Raw genomic sequence first — 24,606 nt, forward strand, 5'->3', positions numbered from 1 at the left:
TTTGCGTTATATTTTTCCCGTCATTTTATCATTTTTTCCCGCCAACAACGTTTGTTACGGGCTGCCTGCTGCTGCTGTTTCCAGGCTGCTCCAGTTTTTCCAGCCGTCCTTTGCGAACGGCGCACAGGTGCGCACCAGCGTGGCAAAGGACGATCCCAAACGGTTGGCAAGTGTAGGTGGCAAATTTCGTCTCCTGTCTCTCGACCCCACCCCACGGCGGACAGAGTTTGGATTGTGGAGTGTGAGGCAATCGCTCGCGCGCTATGATGATGATGATTCTATAATAAAATATCGAAACACGTTTCACGCCGCGAGGGCTTTTCGGTTTTTGCTGCTGCTGCTGCTGCTGCTACTGTTGATGATTCTGCCGCTGGTGTGTGGCTGATGTTGGTGATTCTGTGCGTGTGGTGGCTGATGGTACTGCTCGTGCCGTTATCGAGCCGCGTCAACGGAGGGTTGACCCACCTTCACCAACCACAAGGCTAGACCATGCGCGCGGGCACGTTATCGTAAATTGGGAGAATGCCGATGATTTCCACGCGACCCAACGCATAGCAAGAAAACGAAACGAGGACGGGGCAAGAGGGAAAAGAGTGAGCGAAAGAGAGATGCCTCACGGCATCAGGGCGCGAGCATTGGTATGGGTTCCACGATTAACGATTCTACCGCAGTTCCGCCACTCGGTATCCCTGCCTTCCACTGCACGGTACCGTTTTTCGGTAGCGCACGAGAAGGGATCAATTTTTCCACCATCCCCATTCCACATCACCCACTCTCGGATGGGCAGCTTGGAAAAATCGACGACGGCAACTTCCCCCGGTGGAGGAATTATCGTCTCCTCCAGGTCGTCTCATCCGGACCGTAGCACGTTTTAGTGTCCTGGCTTAGTACGGTGGGAAAGCTAGCGGAGGGTTTGATTTGTTTTGCCTTTCCCTTTTTTTCGGTGTCCACCGGCAAATGGAGTAGTACAAGCGGAAGGATGGAAAATCGTAGTTGAGCAAAGAAAAAAAAAAGAATCATAAGGAAAGAAACGCATTCCCCCCCATTCCCCCTTCCAGTCAAGGAACTGGGGTTCCGTTTTTTTGCGTTTGTTTGTCAGGTGCTTTTAGGGTTCTTCTTGTGGAGTTTTGCTTTCGGCACGGGGCACGGCTGTTCCTTTTTTGGGACAGTCAGCCAACCTGGCTCGGTTGGCGAAAAGGAGGCAAAAGTTTTTTGCTTTTCCTCCCAGCAGCTTCAGCAGGGATGGTTTTGAAGGGAGGGAAGGATACCTTGAACGCTGCAATGGAGTTTTAGCTTCGACGATCCGGTCCCGAGCTTTAGGCTGCCCGGAGGCTACTCGATGGTTTTGATGGGAATGGGCAACTAGCCGGCAGTATGAGTACAGAAAAGTATATGTGGGAAAGATAGGAAATTGTTGAATCTCACACACCCTGTGGCGTTTTTCATAGGCGACCCGGTACAGTTGGACTGTCTGTGGGTATTGGACAGTGTTGGACGTATGTTTTAGCTTCGTAATGTTTGACGTTACTCAAAACGACGTACTGTGACGTACTCAAAATTTGAGTTAAAGTAAAATAATATATCTTTTAATATAGTTCCACCTAGACATTTGAAGTGAGTTTTTAAAATTGTTAAAAATTATTTGATGGTAATTCATTCATTCTTGAGTCTCGCGCCTGTTTGGGGAATCAGCTAACTGCTGATAGCACGGCATTTTCTCACCTTAAGCGTGACAGGCTCATACAACAGGCTCACTGTAGTTCGACGTCACCGTTACGATCACAACTTCTCCTATGAGTTTTGAGGATAGAGACCTGGGTCTTAACAAGGCAGGACCGTGGTTCAATTCCCAATCCAGACCGTTCCCCCGCAGTGAGGACTGATTATCCAACTACGTGACATCCGTTAGGCTAGCAGAGGAAGTGTGGTATATCCCATCCATGCGGTCAAATCGGCATTATTAGAGAGAACAATCTCATTAGCAGTAGCTCGTTCTGAATCTTCAGCAATAGTAACTACATTAAGTCTAGAGTAGACGGCCACCATTACATGTTGTATATTCTTGAGGAGTATCTTAAGCTTGAATAATTATTATTTATTTATTTATTTATTTATTTATTTATTTATTTATTTATTTATTTATTTATTTATTTATTTATTTATTTATTCATTTATTTATTTAAAAAAATATCTACCTTGAAGGCTTAACGGTGTATGAAACTTAAAACTAACATTGAGGGAACCATACGAAAGAGAAAGCACGAGAAAGATAAAGTGATAAAGAGACATGGTAGTCTAATAGATCGTGAGAGTTGTTAAATGCTACTTGCGCTCTAAGAAAAGGATAATTCTGGTCGTACCGCGTCAGCCTAGTAGGGAGGTGAAGTGGAGGTCTCTCATGTAGGTGACGGGAAGCAGCGTAAACAGATAACGAGGAAATAAGTAATGAGGGTTGGATGTGAGAATGACGGGTTTTGCAGTGATTCATCATGGGTGATGTTGAAGCCAAGGCCTTAACTAAATAGTCACAGCGTGGAGCTAGGACATACTGGTACTCCAGCTGATAACCTGAAAATGTAAGGTGATGATCGTCCAGTATTCAGACTTGTCTATCATATTTCCATTCGTGAATCTGTCACCAAATCTAATAACTTTATCGAGTATTTTTAATTACTTTTGATTGGTCAATAATCATCCATTGAATAGTAAGATTGCCACAAATATTTCTCGTCACTGTAAATTTCCAATCGCTCGAACATTGTTCACCCAGCACCGGTCCGGTCAGCCCCGAGAGCGAGATTTATGCCAACCATCGGGCACTCGGAAAAGTAAAGTGAGTTAAACAGAAAGAGATGCCACATCGTTTGCACGTTCGGCAGGACGAAAGTTCGGCAAAAGATCTTTGCTGCCGTTGCAAACGTTTGCTAACCATGTGCGTCCCTCCAGCACACGCTTGTAAAGGTGCCGCTTCCTGTGTTTCCGTACTGGTGGAGGCGATGTAGTGTGTAGGATGCCGTTGGCATCCGTGAGGTTATGCTATGACTGTTTCGAGAAGGTGAAAAGGTGACCGTAAATAGAAACCGTCCGACCACGCCACGGGTATCTTGTTAGTTGGCGTGCTGTGATCCAGGGCGGAGGTGGGGTGTGTGTCTAGGGGCTGGCTGACAGTAGGTCCGGGATTGCCGATTGCTCAGCCGTGCGGACGGGCCTGTGCCTTTGTCGGTGAAGGTTACTGGCAACCGGTTCGCGTGCTTACCTGGTTGGGTCAGGAACGGTCTAAAGCTCGGCCCACAGACACCGGGTCTCGGGGTGATAATATCTCGAACGTGTACCGCACACGGAGCGGTACGACAAAAAAAAAAAAAACACGGCATCATCGTCCCTGCTTGGACTACCAGGACTGTATGTGTGCGTGTAGTGTTAGGGGTTTTTCTTTCACTCGAGAATCTTGGCTTCGAGGATGTGCCACCGACGGCTAGGGATTTGTGGTGAAAGGAAGCCCGGAGTAAAAAGGTCGCCAAACGGAACACTGGATGAGGCCCACACTCTGATCGCCGGTGGAACAGTTGTGGTAGCGTTGCAATGATGCTGCAGGATACGACCACTCACGGCCGAGAGTTGTGCAGACGTGCCCATGGTAAGGCATATGGTTTAGGTGTACGGTTGTTGCAGACCTTTTTGCTTTATGTATACATAATCGTTCCCTTCGGCAGTACGGCCCCGGTACGCTGTGGTGAGTGGGTAAACCGGGTTGGGTGTTGGTGATTCATCCTACCGAGCTATGCAGATATGCAGACGTGAGTTTTTAGCCGAATCTGGGTTCCGTAAGGTGCACCTTACTGTTCCCTTTGTGTTGTGCGCGGCACTGCACACTATCGACACGGTAAAGTTGCAACATTTACAGAATGCTTGTTGAAGATTGGGAAGGTTGTTCAGCTCTTCAGTATTTAACGATGTTTCAGGGAGCCAACATTTTACATTTTTCTTTATCAAGCGTACAAACTCATAAAAAATGAACACAAAAAAAACAATATTTTTCTTATGTTTTAAAATACCATTTTAATTTTACATTTAGATTAGTTTTTTTTATATCATTCTATTTTAAATTGTTTCAATTACATTCAATAATGGTTCTATAATCTTATCATATCATTTTGAGCTTTTATTTTTATTGATAAAGACCTTGTAGCAATGGCTTGTTATTTAAAAGCTCAATAGACTTATTTGTACCACCTAGTGCATTGGGACGGCTCGGTGGCAATGGCGACGGCTACGCCGCTCTTCAAACGGCAAGTGTTCAAATCCCAGCAAGATCGTACGTCCGTAGTGAGCACTGACCATTCAATTGGACCATAAGGCATTCGGTGGCCGGTGTGACCTTAAGGGTCGCCAAGCCAAAAAAAAAAAACTAGTGCTTGCTACTGAGAAATGGTCCAGTTGGGATTCGATATCCGATAGTGCCTCAGATAAGCAACCACCGAAAAAGCTGTGTAGCAAAGTAGCGAAAGAGTGATCTTTTTTATATGACTGACTTTCTCTTCTTTTTGGCTTAACGACCTTTGTAAGGAGGTCATGCCGCACTTCAATGTCTTACTAAACTTTTTGATACCTTAACTTATTGATTAATTCTTTGTAGTAACTCCAAAACAATAATGTTATCCAGCTTAACGTTGTACACAATTTTGTGATATTTTGTATGTATTCGATTGATTGTATATTTTGTGGATTGATGTCAACATGTCACAGTAGTGTAGTGTAGTAGTGTTTTATTTTTAGTTTAAATTTTCTATACGCTAAGAGTTCTAAAACCTATTAAATTATGCTCTTTCTATAAAACTGTATCCTCGCTTTCATTTTGCTCTTTGCGTATCCTTCCACAAGCCTTATTTCGCCACGTGCATCCCATGCAACGTTCGTAGTAATAGTTTTACACTTCCTTGGGGCAACCGTTCCGTGCTAGTGATCATCCACCGTGCCACCAACAAGCAACACCCCAACGGTACTAGTCGGTGGTCTCTGCAGTTGGGGAAATACACATCACCCAAACAGCATGAAGGTTCCATGTGCACAACGTGAGCGCCATTCCTTCGGGACACGTTTCCATGCGCCCGACACGAAGCAGCATGCTAGCAGAGGTTCGTCATTGTAGAAAGGGAAACGGCATGGGGTGAGGAGAATAAGTTTTGGAAAATTATCCCTTCCCTCCCTCACTTCAATCCCCATGCAGTCACCAGTGCTGGCAGGAGTCATCCATCGAGCCATTCCGATTGCAAGTCGGCAGTCTGGCAGCATCGAGCACACAGCTGCAGGAAGCAGCTCCAAACTCCGGTGGCAATGATTATGACCACGGGCGAAACAACATGCGGGGTTGTAGGTAAACTTTAACTTCCGCACCATGGTACGACCCGCGGGGTTTGTAGTCAACGAAATGGGAGAGAGAGAGAGAACGGGCTTCTACCGTAACCTGCAGTAGTAGCAGCATCAGGGTTTACTTCCGAACTTTACTTCCAAAACTTTACTTCTCATTGGCGTTTTTGCTCCGTTCCGTAGCATGGCATACGCGGTGTGGAGTGTGAGATACATCTGGCATGCTTCCGTGTGCGGTATGCGGCCACTGCAGTTGAGACTTGTGGATGGGGATTTGAAACGAGAATACTTAGATATCGGTTGGTCTTGTGCTTAACACCTGAAGAACAATCCGTTGCTGGTTGGCTCGAAGGCATTTTTATGCTGGTCTCGTTATCCACGTGTCCGCAGCCAAATCCGCGTGCTCGGGACGTGTGAGCTTTGCTACACTTTTTTGGATATTTGCATGGTTTTTGTGGCCTTGGAGCGATTTCAAAATTCCATAACTGACCGACAGACTGATTTTTTTAATTCCAAATTACATTACATTTTTCTAATGTTTTTATTTAACAGCCGGTGAGGATTTTCACTAGCTGTTCGTGTTTGACTCTTATTGACATGATCCATAGGGCTGTTCCTGTTTCTAGTATAACGGACTTATTGTAGCAATGAAATATTAAGAGGAAATCGTGATGATATTCACATACTACGTCTGGAATGCTTTGAACGAATTCATATCGGAAATGGGAAGTAGATTTAATGTACAAGCTTCTCAGTAGCATCAGATCGTTTCGTGAATTGACGGCTTGATCTGATATCTGGTCACCGATCAGGAAGGAAGTTTTTCAAAGTATTCGACTTTCGTTTTATTTGGGACTCTCCTGGTCTCGGAGTTACCATTTATGGAATTCGATACTTTTGGTTTTGTTTACAAAAAGCTGTATTGATGCAGGACCTGTCGTGTGAGTTTTTCAGATTAAAAAGGTTTAGTTTGCTCTGCGGAAAGCTTTTAGGATAGCGTTTCTATAGGATACAACTATCCGATGTGATGTAAGGATGTACCGAGGCTAGGCATTTGCGTGTGTTTTTATTAAACTTTTTTTATTTCTTCACTTACGAGACTTTCGGATAACACGTAGTGTGATAGTTGGTCCGCACTGCGGGGGAATGATCCGACTAGAATTTGAAACCAGGTCCAGTCGTGTGAAGATAGGCGCCACTGCCGCCCACTATGAAATCTATAAATATTAATTAATTAGGGACGAAACACGAAGATCGCCTTTTACACAAATTTCAATATTAATTAAAAAAACAAAATATTGGGGAAAACTATTTAGAGCAATTATGATCCTTGTCATTCCATAAAATAATTCTCAAAGTGTACTTCAAAAGTAGGCAAGACTAGATTTCAAACATTCAGTTGAGCTGTACGCTAAAACTAACGCGAGAACGAGGCTTACTCCAGCTGAGAACCAATGAGCATAGATATAGCGTAACAGCTGGCTAATTTCCGATAGTGACAATCCTTGCTTCCAGCAGACGATTGAAAGTCAGCGCTTCGGTCCGGTTCACTATCCAGCACGACTACCGTCACCAAATCGGTTCGGTTGTATGGGTCCGGCCAAACTTTGGCACAAGCATCTCCAAATTGCATCGTTTTCGTTTCAAGCGGCACGATGAACGACCCGGAAAAATGAACATGCGGGGAAGGGTCGCTCGAAAGCCACGGAAAGCCGGGTCCAAGGTTGGCAGTTGTCAATGTGTTCGCGATTCGTCTCCCGTACCCGTCTCCCTTGCCCCAACACATCCCCAACGAACAACCAGTCCCCGGATGATGGTTGGTTTATTTATGCACTTAACTTTGTCGTCTTCCAGCATCGGCAGCGATGGCAGTGTGGGTAAGACTCGATTGCCGTCCTCGTGTAGCTCGTGATGCAGTATGGTTGGCTTCCGTACATCACCGGGTGTATTCTTACCAGCGTCGATATTTGGCGTAGTGGCGGCGTGCATTTGCACACCAGGGCATCGTGCCGTGCCCCGAGCAAGGAGATGTCGGTTGATGCGGCTCAAGCTGGAAATATGCACAACTTTGCCAATATTGTCATCATCTGCATCGCTGCGCTTGAGGGTGAACCTTGACGAATGCGTTGGCATGGTAGCGTGCTGGAAGCGGCCAAAGTGCATGCAACGGCAAAAATGAATTTCGAACTGTGATATGAGCACTTTTAAATGAAGCTCTCTAAAACGCGGGTCGCGAGTCGGGGAGGTTGAGATGCGAGGGTTTTCTTGCGAGCACACTTTAAGTTTGATTTGACGAATCCAGCTTGTGAAATTACATAGTAGTCTAGCAATGCTTTGAGAAATGTGCAATTGCAGTTATTTATTATAAAAATAAAAGCTTCGAATGAGGTGTAAAAGTTTAAATCCTTGCCTTAAAATTTCCTCAAATTCGAACAGTTTCCTTCTTATGATGATAATTTATTGCATTTCCCACAGTTTACCTTGCGGACGGCACGAGTAGCAGTCATCGAAGTACAATGGAGATTCACAACCACGAGAGTTGCACTTAAGATGTGTTACAGCATAAAGTGGCCGGAAAGTATCCTTTCGGTATTCCTTCAAAGAATAAAAAGCCATACCGAGTGGCGGTACCATTTTCGGCACCCGAAAATGGAAAGCACTAGGAGAGCGCAAAACACTTCTCATTCGCTATCGAGCAGCTGGTTTGCTTTCGGGGTTTCTCATTTTTGCTGCTCCCCCAAATGCAAATCGTGCGAACCGTCGTCCAGCGACGAACCTTCGCTAGAGGCAACATTATGCTCATCTTCCCATCATCATCATTGTGTCTCTTGGGGCTAGGCGGTGGTGAGGCGTGCACTCGTAAAAAATTCCCATCCACCAGCGTCCACAGCACGAACACTGAGTGCGCCTTTTTTTCTCGTCGGTTTGGGCCGGTGAAGCTGGTGAAGCGTATGAAATAGAATCGTTCCGGTTTTCTTTTTTCGTTTGCTCAAGTGTGCAATGAACGTTTCCGAGTAGTGAAAGGATCAATTGCAGAGGAAAATGCTGCTCTATATTGGTTGTTGGAGGTGAAACGTGTTTTTATGTGGTAATTTCGGGTTAAGAGAAGACATGAGTGGGGACATGCGTTTCGTTTTGGTCGTAGAATGTATCGCGTATTCATTTTCGTCGAATGAATCCACAGTATTTAATTAGCAATTATCTTACGTGCAAGATAGTAAATACCAGCAGTCAATGTTGGGTGCTTGTGAATTATTGATCTACCTTTTTTCTTATTAGTGTAGCTTAATAGTGAGAAATCTTAGTGGGAATTTAGGGGATTTCTGCAAGGATTAAAGAGGACGATTGCAATTACAAACACATTTACCTAGCAGCGCACCATGGTTATCAAGCTCCAATGGGTTGGTCGCGTCAAGAAATTTACACAGAAAAATCAACCTTGGACTACCATTTCAGAACAATCACAATTTAGCTCGTGACAGATTTGGCTAAGCTGTTATAAGTACTAGCGAAAGAATAGCTCGTTCAATCATATAGAATAAATTTGATAAAAATCCTGTGTGTTGCGAACGCGACAGCGAATATCAAGGCTTAAAGAAAAATTATTGCATTGTGAAATCAAAACTCATCGTCACAACGCGGTGTCGAATAAATTCGGCACTCGAATAAGTCTGACGGCATAAAAATATTATTAACTTTCCAGTGTTTGATTTGCCGCTTAGCACAGACGTGCAATAAAGCCAGGGCGAACATAATCAAGAACTGGTATGATCAGACGAACCTACGGTCCAGTATAAGCGATGCGCGATCGCTCCAGCGGCTATTCTTTACATTATGGCATAACGTCAACGCAGCATAAGCGGTGCGCGTTTTTGAATTAACAGACTTTTGTACTTCTGAAACTGGACTTTCAGGAACTGGTAAGTTCTTTCCTCTTTGCCTTCCCTGGAAGTAGGCATGGTGGTAGGGAACCCTCACCACTCTGTCGGAAGAATGAGGGGAAATCGCGTTGGCTGCGCTTCCGTCGCTGGCTAATCCAGGAGAAAAGGTTACCACGCCTGACTTGGCAAAGTGGATGTCGCCCGGCAAGCCTGAGTTCCGGGACAAGTTTCCCCCTTGACTTCGTTCCGGATGTTGGTCCCACACTCTACTAGTGCATCCCCACTTCCTGTAGTAAGAATTAGGGGAAATCGTCGCTAGCCGACCTTTGGTCATATGACTAAACACTTTAGCGGGCAGGTCTAGGAAAAAAGGTTATCCCGTTTGACCTTAGCGAAGCTGTTGACGCCCGTCGCCCCCAAAGAGTAGCCAGCCGATACTAGGAACCACGGATAGGAACTGTTCCTGATCGATCCAGGAAATAAGCCTATCCGACTGATCCAAGAAGATCTGGCAACGCAAAAGAAACTGCGCGCGAGTTTTTGATTCGATCACACCTTCTTGTAATCGGTTCACCAAACGGCGGTAAACGTCACTACTAGGCCACGTCGGCTATATTATTGATAACACCGTTATCCGATATTTGGACAGTGAAAGTCACCATTACAGCGAAACAGCCCGCATTGGTGTTTGAATCTCGATGCTGTCGTGTGAAGATCGTCGCGGGTGGCACCTCTATCACTGGAAAACACTAATCATTTGAATTTTATATACCTAATCGTGTTAGAAAGCCTTTTTCTGCTTGGCTTGGACGACATCGTAGGTCACGCCGATCATCGATTGGCTTACTAGACTTGCTGATAATACATAGATGGATAGTCAGTTCTCACTAGGGGAGGATGATATTTGAACCCCGGTTGTGCTGTGTAAAGACCACTTACACCCTTGGTTCGCCCTGGGCTTTTTAACAATAAGGATTTAGGATCGATTGAATGAACCACATAGCTGTCAAAGTTGTCGTTAACGATACCATTGGTAACGTCAGTTTTATTGTATTGGTCCCTGTTAGGGTTCAATTTGAGAAACATCCTCTCATCATTTTCAATACTACAAAAAATTGTTCATAATAGTTTTTATACACATTTAGGATTTATACTATTATTTGCCCAACTAAGCGTGTATTATTAAAGAAAGGTCAACACACAAAACATCATTAATAAAAACTAATGTAGATATCTTTTACAGGAGACTATTTCATTTTATTCCACTAAACATCACCCTTCCAACTAACAGTGTTAATGAGCTATCATGGCTCGTTTGGAGCATGGAAATGATGCAGCACGAACATTAATCCCTAACTAGCAGCAAACATTTCTCCTACTTAATGTTCCGGTTTACCTATGCCGATAGTACCGTACCGTATCGCCTTAATTGATAAAAATGAAACTGGTGGACTCGGAACAGTTGGTGCAAATGGGGCAAGCTTAAGACTTTCCCGAACATTGTGAGTTATGAGCGTACTGAGGGGACAGATGAAGGTAAATGATGCTTTCTAAATGAAAAAGGGAGGCAGTTTGCTGAATATTTTCTGAAATAATTTTATCTACTTGAAGTTGAATAAATCTATTAAGGTGCGAATTCGATTGTTTCTAAACGTTTCTCTGAACATTTTCTTCAAATTAAAAATAATATTTTCGTATTAATAATTGATTTGAAAGTGCAGAATTTAAAGTATTCTTTTGTTGAATGAAAAAGGTGATTTGTTGAAATACACTACAAATATTTCGCAAAGAGGCAGCTCTTTCGGCTCCATCTCTTAAATTTCTACGTTATATCGAACTCCATCACAACCCATCCACCTTGATGGGAAACACCCAATCCTAAACCATGTCCATGCTGCCTGGCATGCACACTGCACCATCGTTCATCAATCGTCCATTTCGGCACCTCAAACGCCTGCTGGTGTGTGGTTGTTGTGCAGGCATTCGCCTCACAAAATGTGCACAGCTCATTGTCCTACATCGTGCGGACAGATCAAGGCAGAAAGAAGCGATAGCCGAAACGGGTGGAACCGAGCAAAAGCGGGTCAGGACATGATTTTTGGCCAACAGCCCAAAATCCACAGCCACTGGGAGTGATGGGAAAACCCAGCTCAACCTGTTCCGTTGCGCTCTGGCGGACGGATAAATCCCCAAACGCGCTCGTCCTCGTTGGCAAATAACAAAACAAAGCCAAACAAGAAAAAAAAGCCTGAGTCAGAAAGAAAAACAGTGCCACAGTGCTCTGGACGAACGGGACAGGCAACGAAGAGAGGTGCATAAACACCGGTAGTGAAGGTCCAACCCTTAAACTCCCTCCGGATGTTGGATGAAGAACGTTTCTGCCCACTCAGAGCACACACACACCCACACAGACATCCTCGCCTTCGCCAACACTCCTCAGGCCACCGTCTGGTTCCTTTTAATCCTGCTCCACACACTTGACGGCTTTCACGGTTGGATTGTCGATTGTCAGGGGAGATGTCGAGTTGTGGGAGATCTGTGACCGGTCCGGACATATCATCCTTCATTCGGACGGTCGAGTGACTCCGCACCGGTATTTGGGGAGGGGGAGTGACTGGGTGAAACAAAGGTTGAAGGGTCGTGCCTTTGCCCTTTTTCCCCCGACCCATCGGGCAGGGCGAGACGCCGTGTGGCTGTGGATTCCGTCCCGACCGACTGCCGCATGGATGCTTTCACCGGGTTGCCAAGGGTTGAAGTTATTTTTATATGTCCCCCTCGTTCCATTTCCCCCGTCTTGACTGTCTCGTCCGCGCCCCGTACAGAGTGGCTCAAGTCGTAAGTGGCCGATGCTGAAGGAAATAATGCTCGGTCATCATGCTCTCGCCGCACAACTCCGGTCCGGCACGACCGAGTTTTTCCCTGGGCCACTGGTTCCCGCGAGGCACAACAAGGAACGGGTCATAACATTTCATTCCTTTTTACGATCTCCCTGCGGTACTGTTGGTCGCGTGGCGGGAGGACGGGGCGGGTGGTGCAGTGGAGTTCGATTGACGAACGGATGAACGGACGGTATCGTCCCGTCGGGTTCGAATGGTTGCAAAATAACAAAAAAAGAAAAACGAAGTATAAAACCGTACCGAGTTCAATATGTGAGAACGCGAGGTCGAAGGCTAGGACGGATCCTGCACACGGACGGTGAGGTAAAATTGGAAGATAGGTCCTTTTTATCGAAACGTTTCCGAACGGAACGTTTCCATCCGCACGAGCCACTCCGAGGACGACTCATCCAGAGCGCCGGCACACACAAACACAAACACACACACACACACATATTGGTGGAGTAGTGGCTTCATTCCGATTCATTTTTGTGGCAGAAGGTTCCGTCCGCTAGCTGCTCGTTTGCTACTATTTACCAGCGTTCGGTCGGTGGATGGATGGCTGGTGCTGGTGTGGGAGATTGAGCCACATTTTATTACCAGTTTTTCCGCTGGGCTGGGGTAGAGTAGGGTGTGCGCCTTTGGGTAGAAAGCGAGGCGTCGTCGGTAGGCAAATGCAAATTTCCGATCGACGCTATTTTACGATTCGGAAAGTTGAACCGTAGCTGCCTGATGGTGTGATCTGGGGGGCGACTGGTGTGACCGGAGATCGATAGGATGTAGATGCGGGAAGCTGTTGTTTTCTTTTTTGGTTGCTCTTTTCCGGTTGTTGTTTAATTTCGATTGGTGGTCACATCACACAAACGATGGACAATGGTTGGTGGGATAGGGTGCCGCAAGGGCCACAAAAAAGGCTGTGTGATGAGCAATGTGTTGTATGGAGGTACAGTAAAGAATACAGAATACAGTAAAGTGTTGTAAAATTGTATTTAATAAATCAGGTGCGTAAAAATTTAATTGCGAGTTGATGGAAAGATTAATTATTAAAATTTAATTGTTTTATTCAATGTTCTCTAGATGAATTTTGTCACACTCGAAATTTTGTATATAATTTCTGAGAATTTTATGTATTTGAGGATCATGTTCATCGTGCCACATTTTCTTCATCCTATCTTTCCAATTTTTTGGCTTTGCGACCGACACCAAGATCATCGGATGTATGAAGCTAGGCTCATCAATAAGTTTGGAGGTTTTATTCGACGAAAACAATGTACTTACTTGCAGAAGATTCTCGCAACGACACTGCTATTTTGAGAAGAATTGTTGATGGAAACATTCTCAATGTTGTAGAAAAGTTCTCATTGATTCTGACGATCGTTGCTTTTGATTATAATATAGGGTTTGAAATCTGGAGAGAGATTGTTTGAGGGAATCGTGTATACTACGAACTTCACAACATCTTCCGGATCAAGAATCAAGATCCTTCTTCTATAAACTTTCAATAAAACACAACAACATGCTCGATATATCGCACACTGATACTTCCGAAAGTCCTTTACGGCCAAGCGTCCTGGGTAAATGATGTAGCTATCCACGATCCTGTTTAGAAACTGTGAGGAAGGACATTTTGTACTTATGCTTCGCGAAAAGGGAGTGAATCAGTCGATCCTGTCGACGATTGGAAATAGCCTTAGGTCATTTCCTCGAAACAGATTGACAACTAGAATATGGGGCATGCCAGGAAGATGTCATTCTGGATTGTCTTAATTCGTCAGAGCACAACGGTGTTAAAAAGGAACAATGGTGTCAGTTTTCACACTTCAGGACCTAATTTTGGATAATTTTCGACGTAGAAAAGTTCAATGGCTCTGGGGTTAAGGGTGGACAATGGATTTCGCCACCTGTAAATCGATACCATTATAATACAAGATCCATTAATCTTTAACTTGTCCCAAAATGAGCGTTGTAATGCGATCCTTCTTAGTAAATTTAACATTTTCCGAGCTAAAATTAAAATATTTTGGCCTTCCATTTATAGTTTTCTTTACTGTTATTTAGCCCGTAATTGAATAATATTTCCAGGGTGATCGCTTTAGGATCAACACCCAGTACATTTTCAGAATTTATTTGCTAGTATTGGCTTATCTTAAATGGCAAACCATCCGTTCAATATTTTATAAAACTAGACATATTTCAAGAGCATGAAATGTGACTTGTTTGATGAAAAGTAACTTTCAAACCGGATTAAAGATTCCCTAATGCTTCCGTTTGGTAATTGGCATAGGAAAACGCTTCCTTCTTGAACTTCTCCTCCTCTTGCTGAAGCTACATGTTGCTGTCTGTTAGCGGAAAAGACACTCTTTCCCTCCCTTACTTCGTTCAGTTATGGAAGAACCATAATGCTCATTTCACCACGCTGCGACAATTTTCCACTCAACAGACAAAAGTCACAAGTAGAACGAACGCTGACTCGATAAAATAAGTTGTAGCTCTGTCGCTTGCCCGACCTTTGCTGAGAAACTGGGAAGACACTTTTTTTCCTGTGTGTGAGTGTGTGTATGTGACATTAGTCTTCATGCCCCCTGCTGAACCACCGCCTTGGACGATTGGATTTTGATGTGAAAAAATTGCCATAAAAGAATTACTTTTTGAGAATTCTCTTCACAACACTGAAGGAGTTGTGAAGAAAACGCGTACTTGCCACGAAAACTTGAATTAAAAAATAATATTCAGCGAAAAAAAGGACTCGCAATGCTCTGGTAAAGATAGAACGGATTTTTCTTCACTTTGGTGTAACTTCCAACTGCTTAAAAAAAACAAAGGTTGTACAATTTTTCATTACCAACCAGAATCAGCCCACAACTCCCACGGGGGAAAGGTGAGCGACGAGAAAAAATCCAATCATCATCTTTGCAACCATCCCCAGACCCAATATTTGCAATACACTTTTGAGACACAGAGGAAAAACGAAAAACACAAAGCACAGTAGCTCCGTATCTGTGAAACTGTGACGATTGCACTCATACTTTCCGGCAGAGGAGGCACGCTCGTTCGGTGCAGTGTTTTGCTAGGTAATAAGGAACAGGACACTAAAAAACAGAACTATGCTGCAAAAGGAAAACTCAACCACTCTCGCACACGTCCTGCATTTTACACAGAGGAAAATTGCGAACTCCAACGTGCAGATTTGGAGGATTTTTTTTTTCGTTGTTGTTGCCACCAACTTGCCAGGATTCGTTCGTGGTGGAAAAGTTGAACCATGGAAGGGTCCAGGTTGTACGTCTGTAGGTTCGTTTCTCAATTTAGAATCGGCAACATTTCAGTGGCTCTTTTGCAGCCCTTTTTGCCTTGCGTCTATCGCCTGCTTCGTCGTATCGTCTCCCCGGCAAACCTTGTCAGCCCACCGGCAAAAAGCGACTACCGAAAGTCCGTAGTTTATAGCCGGTCCGGAAAATGTGGCCGTTTTCCTTTCTCATCTCAACCTTCTTCAGCCTCGATCCGTTTTACCTTACCACCGGCAGAAAAGATGAAGCGGAATCGAAAAGTTTCCCCCCGATCCCTCGGTGAAGTTGCGTCTATATTTCTGCTCTGTCTACCTTTCCATTCCGGTACTGTTGCTGTTGCTTGGCCGGTGAAAAGTTCTTTCCGGGGGTAGAGTGTACGGTGCACGGTGTTGAGGTTTCCGTTTTGCTCGGACCATGCTCTTGGGCTGAACTTTGGCACCCATTAGGCATGGTCGTCGTTGTCGTCACCATCGTACACAGCCCCTTTTACCCCTTGCGTCCCGTTTGGTCCGTCTGCAAGAACTTTGGCACGAGTTTTAGCAACCGGAAACACCGATGACGGTCCCCTTCCGAAATCCCTGAGGGGTAGTTTTCTTCGCTTTCTACATTTCAGCAGACGAGATCTGTGGTTTCACGAAAGGTCGATTTCAAGACGTTATGCGGCCGACCTCGGCAAGTATAGAAAAGGGAGGAGGGAGAACGTCCTTAAGTTGGCGGATAGTTTTGGGGGATTTAGAAGCGTTTGCCAGTGTTGTATTTCTCTTGGACGTTTGGTAAAGTTTCCTACAGCAAGGTTAAGAGAATCGGGTTGTGTCACATAAACGTACGAGTGTTTTTGTTGCAGCTGTCGAAAAAAGACTCCCGAACAGCGAGATCAGCAGCTCATACCCCGCACAATACTTTGGAGACTTGAAGACTGCTGGGAAAGCAGTTATTCTTTATTTTATGCTCGGGTTGCTGGCTCACTTTCTCACACAGTTCGTGCGAATGAGTTCCCTCGGGGTTCTGTGCGAGCTCTTGTTTTGGTGCACGTGAGCAAGTGTTCAAGGCTCACGTTACTATCAACAAAAACAAAAACAATCACTGATATGAGGAGTGCTTTGATAGTGGCTACGGGAAGGGCAGAGGACACTATTTCATTAAGTTTTCAATAAATATTACCTGTTGTCTTTTTTTCAATTCGTATTATTATTATATTATTATTTTCTGCTTTGCTTACATGCTATACAAACTAAACTTAATATTACTTTTAACAACTTTAGGCTTAATAACTGTGCTTAAAGACTAACCTAAGAGTATGCAGAGAGAAGCTACGATGAATTAAACAGCCGCATGGCACGTAATAGTAAACTGTTACGGCCGACTGCCGTACGCTTTGACGGAATTTTTAAAAAAGTGACGCATACGAAAGGAACTGTTAGCAGTATACCAAGAGATTGCTGACAGAAGATTGGGAGCATCGGTACAGTCCAATAAGCGGGCAGTAACGAGAGAGGATTGGGCGAACAAGCGACGATCTTCCAATATTTCCTAACCCAAGGCACGACACCTGGACAAATAATCGTGTAAGGCAGAGGAATATACACCAAGATATTTACGGAAAACAAAAACCAGGTGAAAGACTCTGGATCCGTTCTACACGATCGATGTGTATTCTAGCAGTGAAAAACCAGACTATTGACTACAGTACTCCAGTCACGAGCTGAAAAGCGACGAGGAAGAGCACTTTGATGCACAAGGGGTCTTCTAAGTCCCATGTGATTCTCTTCAGCAAGCGGAGGACTGTACGAGCTGAGTGGACAAGAGAATCAAATAAAATCAATTAAAGAAACTCGTTTCTATTCGGTAATTAGCCAAAGAGTAGGGAAAACTAATACAATATAATATTTTAATATAAGTAAAGTGTAAAACAATCCAATGGAGTTTAATGTAAATAAGTTCTAAATATTTAAAACACCACACCAGCGCATGCTAACGAACGGTTCAACGTGTCACGTAGCTTCAAGCAACAGGAACAACAAATTCAGATGTTTTAACCACAGCGATACGTGCCTTGTTTAATGCCTGTTAGCAAAAAAATAAAACAAGTGCAAAACCAGTGTGTCTCCTGGTTTTGCACCAACCTGACCTCACAACTGAGTTGAGAGCAAAAAAAGTGTGTTAAAACCAATGTGAAGGCCTTTGGGACCCATGCCAAAAACCTGAAATTCATGTGCTGCAATGCATTTAAAATCAAACAAACTTCATGATATTTTTGACATTTTTAGACGTTGATGCTCTTAGGATTATTCACTCATACTTTGTAATGTATGTTGATTCATGGCTTAGCTTTCAGTAAATGTTTTAGGCAAAAATGGCTTATTTTCAATAGAAATTTAAGACAAGCTGAGAACGGTTAAAAGACAGACAGTTTTTAGTAAATGTTTAGTGGAATTTTATGGTAGACAGTGAGATAAAATTTACTATAACTCATTAGGGTAAAACTAGAATCCCACTTCTGGACATTAATAATATTAGCAACATTTTTTCCAGTATTGCAATCACAAATGGCATGCATCAATAATCAATAACCCTATGCAGCTTCCATTGAGTGGAGATCGAATGTGTCCATTAAACCCTTGGCTGGATGCCTGCGTAAAACTCATCATAACTCATTCCAATGATGCGTGTGTACGGTAGGTTTCCATCATAAATTGATAATAACATTAGCACGCGCATCACCCAGCCGACGCTTCAATCCAACCTCGGAATTCGCGCGATTGAAATACCTTGGCTGGCTGCACAAAAATACACAAGCACGCACTTAGCGCTACGAAAAGATACGGAAAAAAGGTGAGTGTCGAATACCTGTAGGGCTAAAAAATGTGCTCGATGTGGTGAAGTGTTTTTTTCTCCGTGTTTTGAGGGTGAAATGGTTTCAATTGCACAGTACGCGTAAGTTGCTGATGGAAATGGGGGAAAAAATTGCGCCGCATGTAACGCTATACGTAGTATGAAAAGTGTTTAGCAGAAATTTGCTACAAAAAATCCTGACGGCTTCCGTTTTGAATGTATAATTTTGGTGTCATCATGTTAAACTTAAAAACAAATACTTTTTGGACTAGTGTTACCTTTAAATGATTGCCAACAGAAACTTTTCAACCATCAAAATGGTTAAGAGCACCCGAAGTGTGTTTTAGCATTTGCCTCAACGCGTTCCGTTTGCTCATTCAATGGCGAGTCTTTCTTTGGCGTTTTTCCTTATTTTTATCCCCCAATTCTTCACCTCCCGAACAGAACTGCGACACCCACACAGGCACAAAATGGAAAACTTTTGCGCCTTCTTCCCCTGCCCACGCTTACACCTTCCTCTGCATTATCCACCAAGAAAGGATCCACTGGGAAGGATCATAATCCCATTTTGCGTGGAATGGCGGCGTGTACGTTTTTATTCTCGCGCATCCCAAGCGGGTACCGTGTGTGGGTGTGACCACGCAAGGGGCTTATATTTTGCCAACCAAACACGACGGTGGGGGAGGTGTTGACTGTTTCAATTGCCACGCGGTGTCCGTAAGAGCGTGAGCACATTTACGCTCCAGCTCGACAAGTCAGCAAACTCTGTGCAGGCACGACGGTGCCTGGACGGATGCGGGAAATCTGAACCATGTGCGGAACGATGCAGGTCAAGATGCAATTTCATGATTTCATGGCCGTGTGTCTCGTGGAAATAAGTTTATGTGTGAATGTGTGTTTTTTTTGGTTGTTTTTCAAACCAGAATGCATCTGCGGGGTTGAATTGATGATGAAATAATCAAGAACATTTGCTTTATTAAATTGTTGGTACCAAAAATTGATCAATGTTGAACGTCTTTTTTCAATAGCTATTATATATATATTTATTTTAGGCACAACCATGCCAAAATATGTGAAAAGCTTTAGAAATTTGTTATCTTGCGAGTGACTGAAAATTAATTGATGAAATCTGAATAAAGCGATGCCCCCACGACCTCTAAGGTCATGCCGGCCATCGAATGGCTTACTAGACTGGCCGCTACCACGTAGTTAGATAGTCAGTCCTCAACTATCGGGGGACGGTACGGAAGGGATTTGAACCCCGATCCTGCCGTTTGAATTGAAGACCGGCGCCGATATCGATTATACCATCGGGCCACCCAACTGGCCTGCGTTAGTAGCTGTAAAATTAAATGCCGCAATTGTTATAGAATGTCTTAAGGCGTTGTTGGGAATTGAACAACATTTGAAATTTATTCGCACGAATTCGAAATTAGAACTGAGTTTGAGATAGGTAAGAAATGAACTCTTAGGCATAAATAAGGATAACGAAATGAACTAACAAATGAATTATGTAATGAACCCATGACAATTGAATACACAGTAGCAAACGGACATTTGAACGAGACGCATTTATTTCACAACCGTCACAAATTCTTCTCATTTTCGGGAAAGAAAACAAACTGTACAACGAAGACGAACATTCGTGAGGTTTTCTCACAGGCGTTCTTAACATGGTCTGAATCGGCGATCTTAAATGGATAAATATTTCTCCTAAATACAAATATTTTTGATCAAACACTAAAAGATAAGAGGTATAATAAAAAAATAAAAATTCTACGTGAGCGTCCACACGGAGAAAGCGGTATCATAGCAGTTTTTTTTAGATTTCCAGACAGACCTCCCAAGATTGGTACCTCGAAGGTAGGGATGGACAAGCACCAGTCCCTATTACTGGAATAGTCAAAAATCAAGGTCATGAATTACTAGGATTACTTACACTAACTTACACAAGGTAGAACTCCTTACACGGGCATATTAAAAAAAATTACATTCCAAACACGTTTCCCGATTTCACCATCGATCGTCCTACAATTAATAATAATTCTTGGTACCTCACCATATGTCCACAGCGATCTCCACAGTGCGCCTCGTTGAATCGCACGCGTTGAAAGGTGCTAACGACTCACCAACAAAAAAAAACAAAAAGAGCATGCAGAAAAAGTTTCCCACCTCGCCTCCCCTTTCTGATTCCACCTTTGACTGATGCTTGTTGCTTGCCGAAGGGAGTGACGTTGCTCGAGTGCTGTTTGCCACGAGCTCACGGTGCTGCGAATCGAGTTGACGCTTGTTTTGCTTCAATTTCCATCGCCAACCAATTATCCCGCCTGTCTGTGCTTTGGCGATTTTTTCTTTCTTGTTATTTTCTGCATCTACACTTTTCACCATCGAACCAACGATTCCAAGCGCCACCCTGTGTGCTGCCCCCCACGGCTTGCTTTCAGTAGTGTCGGGCACATGAAAAAAGCACGCTGCCAACATTTTCTAATTCTCTCCCAACCCTACCCAATCTCGTACGCTCCGATGGAAAACGTTCCCTGTTTTTTTTTTTGTTTGCTCGAGCAACCGACCCGATCTCGGTCCAGAGGTGGTACCGAGAGAGCTCGGTCTCGACGGTTTCCTGCACGGATGATGATAATAATAATAAAGTGAAGAAAGTGTCCCGTTTTCCGTCCACCGGCTGCGTTATCCTGCAGCCCGCTTTGCGCTGTGAACAGAGGGCGAACGAGTGTGGCGGGCTCTGGCTGGCAGTCTTTTCCTTCCGGCACGCAATTCAGGGAAGCCACCGACCGAATGCAAACCGTTTGCTCGGGAGCGTGGAAAATATATTATCACTACCACAGCTCTAGCTCCCTCCCCTCTAACCTTCCTCCTCTTTTCATCCCTCTCAGCTTCTTCCCCTTTCTTTGCCCATAAACGGAACAGCGAGCGCATTTAGCTCGTCGTCGTCTTTCGGTTCTGAGTCATTTATATTCCTTCCACCCCGAAGTTCACGCCCCGCGAACCCTGGCAGCCAAACGTTTCGTTGCCACTTTGCGGCACAAAACGCAAAAGGATTCGCACACCCCTCCTGTCATCCTCCTTTAGTAGCATCGCCCGTTGATGAGCGACCCTTCGTCATCGTTTTCGTTCTACCTCTGGAAAGGGAAGCATTTTCCCGCTAAGAGAAAAACTTGTGAATTGAACCAAACAGAGCAGCCGCAGGAAGCGGAAAGAGCCACGTTTGAGACTTCTTCTTTTCACTTCGGTTTCGGATGGTGATGCTGCTCTTTTTCTATGCCTGAGGGTGCTTTGCACGGGGCGTGGGTTTTGCTTTTTTGCGAGCAAGGAAGGAGGACAGCAACCAAAAACCCATCCCCCATCCCGGAAAGAAATGGTTGAGGATGGCTGCTGCTGCCGAGGTTGGTCGAATAATATGTTGCCAAGATCATGGCATTTTGATTGCGGCGGCTGCGAGATGCCTTGCGGGTGTGGCATTTTCGGTGGTGTGTAGCGCTGAGCTGCTTCCCGAATCTTCTACAGCCCCCAGCCGGTGAAAGAGCAGATTGGCTGACGGAATTGGCTGCTGCATGGTGCTTGTCTGCCTTGCTATGTTAGGGGTGAGATGGGAAATTGAAATTTCAGCTAACAAGTTGTATGCGAACAAGTGAAAAGTGTGGCCAGTATCGCCGGTAGACCGAACTGGATGACGCTCAAGCACCGGCGTGTGTTCATCGAGAGTGCAAATGGGTCGAGTAATTAGTCCATTGCTGCTGACTTGATGCAGAATGGAGCGGTTTACCGGGGAGATTGATGAGAAACGTGATGAAAGCCATAAGAGAGCTTTCATAGGGACAGCACTCAAGGGTGAAATGATTTGTATGAATTTAAAACCAGGTGGATGTAAATATGTTTGTTTTGTAATGAAATTAGCTAGAGAGTAAGTTGGGATACGAACTGAAGTACCTTAGGAAATCGCCTCTGAAGTTATATTCTTTCAAAAAATAATCGAGTCATATAACTCATTGGTACATTTCTAAGAATGTTTTTAATGATTTGCTTATACTGCTCAGTAATTGCATAAAATATTTAAGGATTTAATTCACTCCAATAAAGAGCTGAAAAATACATCGTTCTGTTACAGCAACGAGTTGAATTTCGAGGTGATTATTTTCCGATAAAAATAATAGAAATCGATTGCATATTCGTTAAATTTGGATCACTCAACAATTTATTTTATTTTAACAATTGAGCGTAAATTTCGAAGCATTCCCGTTTTACTATCAGCGTTGCAGTAATCCCTTATATGAAGAATAGTTGCTAGATCTTCCCAAGGTTTCCTTCAGACAGAGAAATATACCGTGCGGTAGAGGACGCCAATATACGCGCCATTTTCGAACGGTGGGTACTGAGGACTATCTAAGGAGCAGGGCGCGTGGAGAAGAAGAATGAACCACGATCTAGCTGAGCTGTTTGGCGGTGCAGATATGCTGATGGTATTCAAAGCCGTAAAGATACGATGATTGGGACACGCGATGAGAATGCCGGACTCATGCCCCACCAGATAGGAGCTCGTCAGCTTCCCAGTGGGCACGAGTCAAAGAGAATTTCACTGGCAAATAAAATCAAACCTGTCGGAGGTCGGATGTAGCCGTAGATAGAGGACTGGAGCCCTACACCAAGATTCCTGGGAACGGATTGGATTCCTGGTCATGTCACCTAGACATGCTCAACTATTGGTATACATATTTTGTGAACACTTGAAGTTCTAACTGGTTCCCAGTTGCATAGACTTCATTAGTAAAGTAAAATATTAGAAAAAAAAAACAAATTTCCAATTAAACACTACAAGACCAGAAATTCAACAGTTATTTGTCCAAATAAATATTTACAAACAAATGATGATGAGAAGTTTAAAAATAGCCCAATAGCATGCCAAACATTAAATTTATTTTAAAATACATTCAAGCTTTATTTAGTCTCAAGTTTTTCTAACAATCATGTGCGTTGATTTCTACGTGTAGCAAACTGTAGTAATAATTCTTACGATACATCGAAACACTTCCTACTTGTTGCAACGCTAGCAATGTACATTTACGCAGCAAGAAGGTCATAAAACTGCTAACTGGTGGTATTTTTGCCTCAAAAAAAAAAAAAAAAAAAACAACACCAGCCGAGAATAATTATCGCCCACGTGCAGGTAAGCGCAAACAAGCTGAATAAGTTAAACGGTAACGCTCAGGTTCCGGTTGTTCCGTGGGACTGCCGAAAACCCCCACACAACCAGTATCTCAGCACCACACTGACAGCGAGAAACCCGCGAAAATGTCATCCCTACGTGCCCTCACCAACGCAAGCGTTGAAATAAATGGCAGAAATGACAATGAAATGTCAACGGCAATAAATTATCACCCTCGTCGGTTGCGGATGGGCGGCCGGACGATGCTTCACCATCCGCACGGATGCGGTTTTCCGCATGACGTGGGAATCCTATAATCCAAGTGAAATGTCCCGTTAGGCGCCATACCCTGTTTGGCTGGCCCGCGCCGGTCGGAAGGAAACCACAGCTGAAAGCGTCCCGATGCGCGTCGCGGGTGCCATGCGACCGAGACAGAAATGTATCACAATTTTATTGCCCTGGATATAAAAGTTCCATCCCGGCGTGGTTCGGGCACGGACGATGGACGTGTGCTACTAGCGCACAAGGAGACGCAAAGAAGAAAAATAAGAAAGAAAAAAAGGAGAAGAACCAGAGCCAAATTACGATTAGTGAAGGAGCGTGAAGCGAAGTCTCCGTTCTTATCTACCACCATCGAAGGATTTTTCTTCTTTCTTTCTCAACCGCAACTTCTTCTTCTCCTCCCCCTTCTCCCCACAATGACACTAACATGGAACTGTGCCTGCTGTACCCTTGCGGTAAACAGCAAGCTCACCACCAATCGTTCCATTTCCTCGGGGACTGTCCGTTAAATTGACGGTGGCAGAGGAAGTTGCAAATAATTTATTGAGCACCTGGGATAGGAGCGGCTACGACGGGGCGAGGCAAGCCAGCTACACGGTGGGTTCGTTTTGCCTGCAGGCTAAAGGGCATGCCACTAAAGGGAAGCCACGGAAAGGAATGAAGGAAGGAAAAAAAAGAAAACGATACGGACAGAAAGAAAATTTATGGGCGACCGTGCGCCTCCATCGACCACGTGGTGTGGAGAGCGAGCACGTGTGTCGTGCGGGACATTGAGCACGAACCGGCAGGCCCTTGACGGTGGTAACGAATTATTGTGGGTGAACGTATGATAAAGTGGCACGGATATTCGATGGATTGGGGTGAGCTGTAAGGTGGTGCTGGAAATATATTTTCCTTTTGCTTACATTTCCTGCTTTCTAATTTAT

General features: G+C 44.2%; 3 protein-coding genes across 8 annotated transcripts in view; 1 reads left to right on the plus strand and 2 right to left on the minus strand.

Annotated features, from left to right (window-relative positions):
* The window catches only part of LOC126564970 (D-3-phosphoglycerate dehydrogenase), a 483,268-nt gene that overhangs the window by 417,419 nt on the left and 41,243 nt on the right, over positions 1–24,606 (minus strand). The window lies entirely within an intron of this gene.
* LOC126565418 (proteasome subunit beta type-2) overlaps positions 1–24,606 on the plus strand; it is a 549,154-nt gene that overhangs the window by 210,815 nt on the left and 313,733 nt on the right. Inside the window, exon 3 of one of the 6 annotated variants that reach the window (XM_050222599.1) lies at positions 12,550–12,560. The exons of the other annotated variants lie outside the window; for them this stretch is intronic. The gene's annotated coding sequence lies outside the window, so the exon portion shown is untranslated. Of the gene's footprint in view, positions 1–12,549; positions 12,561–24,606 lie in introns of those variants that run through there. 6 annotated transcript variants of the gene reach the window in all.
* The window catches only part of LOC126563976 (uncharacterized), a 333,716-nt gene that overhangs the window by 130,306 nt on the left and 178,804 nt on the right, over positions 1–24,606 (minus strand). The window lies entirely within an intron of this gene.

This window comes from Anopheles maculipalpis, chromosome 3RL (assembly GCF_943734695.1).
Source record: "Anopheles maculipalpis chromosome 3RL, idAnoMacuDA_375_x, whole genome shotgun sequence".
Taxonomy (NCBI): domain Eukaryota; kingdom Metazoa; phylum Arthropoda; class Insecta; order Diptera; family Culicidae; genus Anopheles; species Anopheles maculipalpis.